At 44.2% G+C, this 9,874-nt stretch overlaps 1 long non-coding RNA gene across 2 annotated transcripts; it reads left to right on the forward strand.

Annotated features, from left to right (window-relative positions):
• Nucleotides 1–671: 671 nt before the first annotated feature.
• LOC123142103 (uncharacterized) lies at nt 672–2,520 on the forward strand. 2 transcript variants are annotated; one of them, XR_006470525.1, is made up of 3 exons: nt 672–780; nt 1,249–1,362; nt 2,479–2,520. It is a non-coding gene; the product is annotated as an uncharacterized lncRNA (long non-coding RNA). The 2 variants fall into 2 exon arrangements; XR_006470526.1 differs by lacking the exon at nt 2,479–2,520 and adding an exon at nt 1,551–1,625.
• Nucleotides 2,521–9,874: the final 7,354 nt, after the last annotated feature.

Here is a 9,874-nt window from a genome sequence, read left to right on the forward strand (position 1 = left end):
TCACCACTCGCGTAAATATCTGTTGCCACCACCGTTATTTCCGTTTCCCGCCGAGGGCGTTTTCGTCATTTCACGCCTTAGGTCAACATGTGTCTTCTTCCGATTCGCTGCCTCCTCCCCAATCGTTCGATCTCTCCTCCACTTTCCTCTCCCGCACGTCTCTCTCCCGAGAACCGCCGCCTCCACCCATCCCCCCGTCCGCCGCCGCCGGCCATCCTCCCCATCTGCCGCCACCGGTCTAAAGACCTAGCCGCTTCATCCACTCCTCCTGCAGCTGCCTCCCTCCCTCCCATGCACCGTCGATCCCCAATCCGGCACCCGCGTTCTTCCTCCCCCGCCACGTATCCTCTCACCGCCTATCCCCAACCCAGGCATGGCCGCCGCGTGACCCCGCATGCCGAGAATCTGGTCGCGGCCTATCTCGGTCCTGGCAAGGAGGAGAAGAAGGCGAGAAGAAGGAGACGCCTGCTGCCGCGAAGGTGCCGCCGCTGATGCCGTCGTTGCTGCAGGCTCGCATGGAGGGCGAGAAGGTGTTGTGGCGACCGCGACGACGGCGGGTCTGCCCGTGTTCATGGTGCTGAGGGGGAGGGAGCTGCTGCCGCCGCCACCACCTCTACGTGGGACCTCTTCGACAATGAGGCGGCACCGGCTGCGTCCTGGGCCACCCTGCCCAACAGGGCGCTGCTGTGCTGCCCGCTGCAGCTGGACGTCGGGAGGTGCACCTGCGTCGTCGTCTGGGAGAAGGCCACCTGTGCAAGAGGGGTGGCGCTCTATACCAACGTGAGCTAATCCCCCCATACTCCCTCCTTCCTTCCTCGCCTTCAAAATTCCTAATCCAGGGGAGAGTAGTGTGATTGGTTGCTGATAGTAGTGCCAATCTGTCATGACTTCTTACTTCAGGATTGGAAGTACAGTACATCAGGCTCCTTAGAAACGGTTCAGGGCAATGGCTTAAGTGTGCCAGTTATGATTTGTCTTGATGTAGGCTGCTGGTAGTCAGTTACATAGATAACTTAATAGCTACTATTATCTAAAGCTGCACTGTTATCAAAGGTGTAAAATCCCAACCCTGAAACCCGTTACTTCAGGCTCCAGTCTGGAAGTTTCCATCTCACCCATGGTACGATTGGCTTTTTTGGCCCAGGTGTGTGATTAAGGCCTTTCTGTTATAATTGGTGCTTGGTAAAATATTTAGTGCTGCTCTTGAACCCGTTGGATAACCATACATCAACTTCTGCAATTTTGCAGCAAAATTTGGCTCGGACAGATGATGAGTCCTGGAAGGAGCGGGAAGCTGTTGTTTTATCGATTGGTGCTATAGCAAAGGGATGCATCACTGGGTTATATCCCCACCTTCCACAGGTTGCTGAGATTAATACCAAATCCGATTTTCCCCTGCCCTCCTAATCTCCTGTTAGCCATACTTTATTACAGTTCATTAATTTCTACCATCCATTCGTTATATGTGCTCGATTCCCTTGTGATGATTGGATCCTTTCTGAGTGTTTACCATTTAATTGTGAGATTATGTTTGTTTTGCTTTTCTGTAGATAGGAAGATCTGTCAATCTGTCGTGACTTCTTACTTCAAATTTCAGGAACATGAGCACTTAAGTTGTGCCTTTTGAATCGGTCAATCATAAGGTAATCCATGATGCATATATATATATATATGGCTATGGTAAAAAAACAAGTTATGTCTGCTCAAGCCAATATAGAAGGACTGGTTCATGGTTGTGGCACCTCCAATTTATTATGGTGTGGTTCCCTACTTCTAGAATAATTACTTCATATATCGGTTTCAGGAGCCATATGCCAGCTTCGTTGATTTCACAACAGAATATGGACATTTTAATTTTAGAAGATAGGTATGCTGCATATCCTATGGTTACCGAGCACAATATATATGCTTATATAAATATTGTTAACTGAAACAGTATGCTCCCAGTTTATGCATATGAAAATTTTCAACAATTTTATTTTTGCCGGACATCGGGCAGATATATTATGATCAAGTTTGATGGTGTTCAACATGGTTCTGTATGCACTTGACTTCTCTCTGTTTTGGCTCTTGATTTTTGTTCCGGTTCATATCAAACCAATATTCACATATAGGTTGGTGAAATTATGTCTTGCTTAGAGAGGGTCTTTTTGCTGGGGATCTTGCGGCTGCTAGCTGTCCCTTGAGATCTTATTAGTTATGTTTAAAATGTTAGTTTTGTGGGTACTTCTACCACTGCATTAATCTTGTGATTTTAGTCCAACCCCCACTGAGATTTAGAATAGATCAATGATGTGAAAGTAGAATGTGGGCAGGTCGACGCAAGCTAACCATCCATATCTAGAAGTAGAATGTGTTAATTTATTTTCTGGGTTTCCAAGCATGGAAGCACATTTTTTCAGTCCTCTTTTGTTTTGCTCCATCATATTTCTTACCACATGCTATATGTTGATTAATCCTATATGTTTTCTTGTGCAGGGTGCTCAAGGGGTTCGGCCAAGTCGGATGCCAGGCGGTGCGCACAGCCGGGGAGCACTGGCAGCAGGCGCTTGATGCGGCGCTCCCCATGTCGCCACCGCTCATTCGCGGCTCCTCCTCCTCCCCAACGGATCGCGACTGAACCTTCCTTGTGCCAGCACCTCGTGGCCATGAAGGGTGGCTGAGCAATCAGGAGCGGCGGCGGTGTCCTGCCACGGATGCTGCTGCGGCTCCCTCCTCTTCCTCGCCGGCTTCTACCTGCTTTGTGCCAACGCCATGTACATCATGTCCTCCCGGTGCTTCTGCTTTCCCGGGTTGCAACTCTTTGGTGTGCTCGACAAGGTCCGTCTTCTCCCAGTTTCTCTCTCTAATCCCCAGTGCTCACATCTGGTCTGCTCTTCTCTTGTAGATGTGCATGAAGAAAAGGGCCACTGGATTGTACAGGAAGAACGGGATGTTGTTCTCTGCTGCTCGACCACATTGCCCCTGGTAAGCTTGTTGCTCTCCCTCCTCCTAGATTCATATGTGTCTGCTGCTAAAACAACAGTCACCACCGATTAGCCTTGCACATGCCACTATTTATGTAGTTAATTGCTGCACTCAATTTTGTACATGGTTTCTTAATCCTGGTTCGGGTCAATTCATTGATTCAGGCAGATTATGGAGACTGGTTCTCTTTTTTTTGCAGAATCCATTGATTGAGAATTTGGTATGCCTGCTGGTTAGGTAATTGGTCTCTGTGTGTGTGCGGAGATCGATAAGGAGAAGTAACTAATTTTTGTTGTGACATTTTTTGTGATATTATATGTATATAAATCTTCTGTACGTGCATGTTCCCCACAGCGAGCTCGGACATGTTTTTGCGCTCCTGATTTTTATGTGGTATATTATGTGTACATGTGCACGTTGCTTCTCCTTTGATGATGCACTCACTCTGGCTTCTATTTTCAGAACCATTTCTCTTGCCAGTCCTTCAAAGCCCCTCAAAAAGTCAGTGGATTCTCGCCCTTTGGGTTTGCTTAGCCATACTATGAAGATGCTCTGTTCAACTTGGCCTTTGTGTGATGAACATCAAATCATTGATGCATTTGTATCTCCTTTGGCTGGATACAGAGTTCCATATTCCGAGAAGAAGAGCTTAAATGATGTAGGTGAATAATTGAAGGGCAGCATTAATAGGTAACCTGCAATTATTGTATTTTTAGGCAAGATAGGATTTTTATTCTTAATGCTTACAGATTGCTGGTACCACATGGATCATATTTATTTCTAATACAATGTTATTTTGTGTAGGCCTTTTCTACTTGGTCATTTGATTGCACCAAAGATTTATTATTTTCCACTGCTTTAAGGATACAACCAATGCGGCAATTTGATTGCACCAAAGATTTATTATTTTCCACTGCTTTAAGGATACAACCAACGAGACAACTTCTGAAGGTAAAAAGTTGTATGTGTTTTTCATGTAGTGAGTGCTTTGCTCTATTCTCTTCTTCACATTGGTTAAAACTTCTCTACTGCTGAGAAACTTATTGTTTAATTGCCGAGGTAGAATCTCTATTATTATGTATATTCTTACTAAAATAAACTCATGAGAATATTAAGTAATGTCCATGCTATTTGACAATCATCTATGAACTTAAATAATGCTCTACCATCTGTGGTATTTTTTTCTGATGTGTAGGAATTTAGTGATTATGTAGGTTTGTCGTTGAGATTTTACTTTCAAGATGGTTCCATTTGGATATATGAATTAACAAGAGATTACGTTAGTGCAGACCAGTTGGTCAAAATATAAAGCTTGAGTTCCTTTCAGTTTACTTAGTGCATATATTCTTGCCACATTCGTAACTATCAATTGCAACATTGATACTGTTAATTGGATGATCAATATTGGATAGGAAAAGAGGTTGTATGAACTGAAATAGGAAACAAGCCTTTAGTGCAAAATGTGTTTGCTCAACTAATTTAAGCTCAAAGTCTCTCTGTTTTACTATGTATCCAATGACTTCTTTCTTATATCATTGGCATAATCTTGGAGATCCAGTTGAGTTAAAAAGAATCATGACATATGATATTTTCCAACTTACCTCTAGACTAGAAATTATATCGCACACATGTTCACTTTTATCTTGCAGTTTGCTTCAGCCATGGGTAAGTAGAAGACTCACAACAAACCGCGTTACCGTCCATGACCCAATGACAGAATACTTCGAGCTCAGGTGAGTAGTTGCTAGCCCTGCATTTCGAGCCTAGGAACCGAGTTTGTGTCTACTTCTACGATTAGTTGCTTGTGCTTCATGGTATCTAGGGGAAACACAACATGATGCCTTGCCGGTTGCCTGAGCAAGGCCTTTTGGGACTAATCTCTCTCTCTCTCTCTCTCTCTCTCTCTCTCTAACAATAATCAAAGCAAGATTCATGCATACTCCCATAAAACAAAACAGATGTGAGCAACCTTGCTGACCTCTCTCTTTCTCTTTCTCCTCATCTTCCCTGTTCTACCACAATAGTTGGGGCTGCAGTGGCAATTTCTAACTGCAAGAAGGTAACCTGAAATAGGTTAAGAGACATACGATCTAATTAAATATTGCCCGTAACATAATCACATTGCAAATATCCTATATATCTGCAGCCATAACGACATCTTTCAAATTCTAAAGTTTTATCTTGATGAACTGTCAGGTGCTTAGTTCAGTTAAAAAGATCATGCAATGTTGTCGTTCCCTCAAAGCATTTGCTCAGTTCAGTGAGTGGGCTTATTCTGGGTTATATTTTGTGGGTGGCAGGGTGTCTGCTCTGGTTCCTATGCTCGGAGGAGTCGAACTCAAAATTGATGTGCCTGAAAGCGATTCCCTGAGTATGAGGAGGTTTTTTGGGCTCAAGACGGTGTAGATTCTTGCTCACTTTATGAGAAGGCCGCTTTCCAAGCTATTTGCTTTTTACAGAGTTTGTATGGGCTTGTGATGTTGTACTATAATTATGAGTGTATGTCGATTTACAGGTAGCTTGCTCGCTCTGCAGTTCTTTTAGCTTTTTAGCTGTGACGTTGGTTTGGCCTGCAGTGCCTGTTGGTGTTGATGGCCCTGCCACTGTGATTGACCCTGATGTCCTTCTGCAGCGACATACTATTATTAGCAGTCATCTAAATACTCTACAGTTCCAGTAATAAATGACCCGGTCTATTAAATATGCACTAATTTCTGATAGCATATCTGCATTGTTTGATATGTGTTTCGTGCACAAAGTCAACTAACTGTTTGATACGTTCAATAATACAGTTTGCATGATTAGTTCACTGCACAGTCATAAGGCAATCAGTATTTTTTCTATCCACGTCTCTCACTGACAGCCCCCTCACTAATGCATCATGCGTTTTGCCGCACCTCTGCTGGTTGTTGTCCTGTTACATGTGCTAAACTTGCCTTTCCTACTAATGCATCATGTGGTTTGATCTTTCACCGTTTGGACATATCGGTTGGACCGGCACCCTCGCGCCAAGGCGCGTTGCCGATCTAGTGGATCTAGAAAGAAATACGATTATACTTGAATCTATGCATTATGCCTGGCTAGGGGCATAAAACAATAGCGCTGGTTGGGAGGCACCCCAATGAATAAAATTTATTTTTACCTCTTTTTTTCTGTTCTTGAGTGTTTGCACAATTGTGCTATTGTTATGATTGTGTTTTTATGTTTTAATTAGTTTTTGTGCCAAGCTAAGCCTTTGGGATCATGTTGGGGATAGTTGATTCGATCTTGTTGAAAAACAGAAACTTTTGCACCTAGTAAAATAATTTTCATAAATCACAGAAACGTGCTTTTGCTCTAATTTTTTTACAAGAGATTTATATACAAATTGCCCACGTTATCCTAAATTTTCCAAAAAAATTAGTTACAGAAGTATTCGAAGTTTTCAGATAGCTACATATTGTTCTGTTTTTGACAGATTCTGTTTTCTTTGCGTTGTGTGCTTATTTTGATGAATCTATGGTTTGTATTGGAGGGTATAAGCCATAGTAAAGTTGGAATACAGTAGATATAATGAAAAAATAAAATATGAGTGGGTTTGCAACACTACTTAGAGTAGTGATTTGCTTTCTTATACTAACGGATCTCACGAAGGTTTTGTGTGATTGAAGTTTTCAAGTTTTGGGTGAGATCACGATGGATGAAGGAATAAGGAGTAACAAGAGCCTGATCTTGGGGATGCCTATGGCAACCCAAGTTATTATCCAAAGAGGAACAAGCAACCACTACAGGAAACAGCTTCTTTGCCGTCAGCCACGGCGGACGGCAAAGGCTCGAAAGGCGGACGGCAAAGACCTTTGCCGTCAGCCGCTGACGGCAAAAGGCTCCGGCAAAGAAGGCTACGGTAAACAGCTTCTTTGCCGTCTGCTTCCTGGCGGCGGACGGCAAAGAAGGCGGACGGCAATAATTGCGCTGTCAGTCCGTTAAGTGGCTAACGGCAGACCTTTGCCGTCCGCCACAGACGGCAAAATTTCTCTGGTCTTTGTCGTCCGCCTTATGATGTCATCTACACGTCACTAGATGGCAGGTTCTTTGCCGTCTGCCACTGATTCTTTGCCGTCTGCCACGGACGGCAAAGTCTTTGCCGTCTGCCACTGTAGGCAAACTGACCAAATGGGTCAGCTCCCAGGAAGCACAGTTGGCTGCCACGTGGCTTCTTTGCCGTCCGCGGCAGACGGCAAAGAGCTCTTTGCCGTCGGTGGCAGACGGCAAAGAGCCTGCATATTGTCTGTTTTTTGTTAAATCCCACAATTTGCACAGAAAATATATATGACATATATATATATTTCACAGGCATTCATCACATAAACAAGTTCATACATCATTTCATACATAAACAAGGTCCATCCATCATTTCATACATAAACAAGTTCCATCCATCATTTCATACATAAAGAAGTTCCATCCATACATAAAGTAGCACTCCATAGCTAAGGTGACTAGAATGAGAAGACAAGAATGAGAAGACAAGAAGAAGAAGAGTAGAACAAGCACTCCATCCAGCACATAATGAAATCTGCAAAATGGCAAAATAAGAAAGTTAGAAATGGATCGTTTTTGAGGTAACTAAGGTGAAATGGATCGTTTTTGAGGTAACTAAGGTGAAATGGATCTTTTTTAGCTCACTTAGGTCAAATGGATCGTTTTTGAGCTAACTTAGTTGAAATGGATCGGTTTTGAGCTAACTTTGTTGAAATGGATCATTTTTGAGCTAATTTAGTTGAAATGGATCATTTTCAGCTAACTTAGGTGAAATGGATCATTTAAGAGCTAATTTAGGTGAAATGGATCGTTTTTTAGCTCACTTAGGTCAAATGGATCGTTTATGAGCTAAATTAGTTGAAATGGATCGTTTATGAGATAACCTAGGTAAGATGGGTCATTTTGGAGTTAACGTAGGTGAAATGGGCCATTTTAAAGCTAACGTAGGTAAAATGGATCATTTAGGAGCTAATCTAGGTAAAATGGGTCATTTTTGAGCTAACTTGGATGAACTGCATCATTTATAAGCTAACCTAGGTAAAATGGGTCATTTTGGAGGAAAATAAGCTAACTCTAGGTCATTATGGTAAGCATATTGGAGGAAATAAAGCTAAGTCTAGGTCTTTATGCATTTGTTAAGCAAAACACTAGAGAAACTTACCGTGATCAGGGAGCTGTAGGAGCGGGGTGGCTAGTGCCGCTACCTGGAGAAGGATCGTGCGATGCGTTTCTGGAGTTAAGCTGCAACAAAGATCATTTCCAATGTCTCGTTAGCATTACGACACTCAAATGTTAAGACTACCAACTAATGTCCATTCAAACTAAACTCACCGTGCTCCCAGGAGCAATCACTGGCATCGGCGGAGCGGGCTGACCGGACTTCTCGCACACAGACTGCACATTTGGTTTTCAGAACAGAGTCATACTAGTTAGTAATGAGACTCAAATGTTAAGACTAGCAAGTAATCTGCAGAAGAAACTTACCACAAGGAGCTCGTACATGGCCCTTGCCTGCATGTCATTCCGTGCCCTCTCCTCCTCCATCATCTTTCTCGTCCTCTCCTCCATCTCCCGCTGCCTCTCCGCCGCCTCCGCCAGAAGTTTCTCCGTTCTATCTCTCTCAGTCTGTATAGCAGCCTGCAACACCACTCACATGACCATTTGTAATCATTGATGGAAGCGCACACAATGTAATGGAGAAAGATAACTGAGTACGTATCACTAACCTTGATGGCGAGTTGCACTGGCCGTTCACGAGGCCTTATCTCAGGAGCGGAGCTCGACTGGCGCGCCTTGATCTCCGGGAGAGTGCTAGGACAACGGATAAGTCCATCTCCAATGGCTATGGAGCCATGGGACCTCCCGCCACCAGATATCATCACCAGCTCTGGATCAATGGGACCCTGGCTCGGGTTAAAGTCCTCCCCTTTCCTCGCCTTCCCCTCATCTCTATATCTCACGAGCTTGTTGTGGGAGGAGATGTTGGTGAAGTTGTTTGCATCATCGAGGTCAGAGTGAGAGAAAGCCTTGACTTTCTTGAAAGAGCCAGTGTGGGCCATGGCATACAGGTCGTACACCTCTGGCACCTTATCCGCCTTATTGTGGCGTGCCTGAAAGAGAGAAACAATGAAAATTAGTAATTAAAGGGCTCAAGCTAGCATGATGAATGAATTGCATGAATCATGAAGCAAACCACATACCCAGTTGCGCCCGAACTGATATAAGTTGGAGCTGCCTTGATGGTGTGGCACACCTTCCATTTGGGCACGTTTGTCCTTGGCCTGGTTGTGGAGGGCTAGCCATTCTTGTGAGCACCACTCATCGACCAACACCTCCCAACAATCCATCCGATCCGCACACCATCTCGGAGGCGCCTAAGTTAGCAAATAGAAACTTGAGCGCTACGGCTAAGAATTACTAAATGAAGGAACTTAAGTAGAAGGCCTTAAGAATTACCTTCATGTACTGCTCCTTACTCAGGAACTTATCGCGGCACGCCGGCTTGGTCTTCTTGATACCACGCAAGGCGTAGTAGTCTCGAACAGCCTGCACCCGAGCCTCGTGCCGTAAGTTCTGGAGTAGGCGCTTGCAGACGTTCTGGATAACATTTGCGCTGTCCTCCTCGTATCCCTCCTCACACCTGTAGAATGTCTGCAATCAAATGAGACAATATTGATTAGTACAATTAATAACTAGCTAGTTGAAGATTTTGAAATGTGTAAAGGAGAAATTACCCAGAACGTCCTGATCACCATGTCTGCCCTCGTGTCGCACACGACACCGTCGATAATGACATCCGGCGGGGCCGGGGCAGCCACGTAGTGCTCCCAGCTCAACCCAAGCTCTGGAAGCCGACCCTCACCAGGCAACGTGACAAACCCCGGGA

Source organism: Triticum aestivum, chromosome 6D, assembly GCF_018294505.1.
Source record: "Triticum aestivum cultivar Chinese Spring chromosome 6D, IWGSC CS RefSeq v2.1, whole genome shotgun sequence".
Classification (NCBI taxonomy): domain Eukaryota; kingdom Viridiplantae; phylum Streptophyta; class Magnoliopsida; order Poales; family Poaceae; genus Triticum; species Triticum aestivum.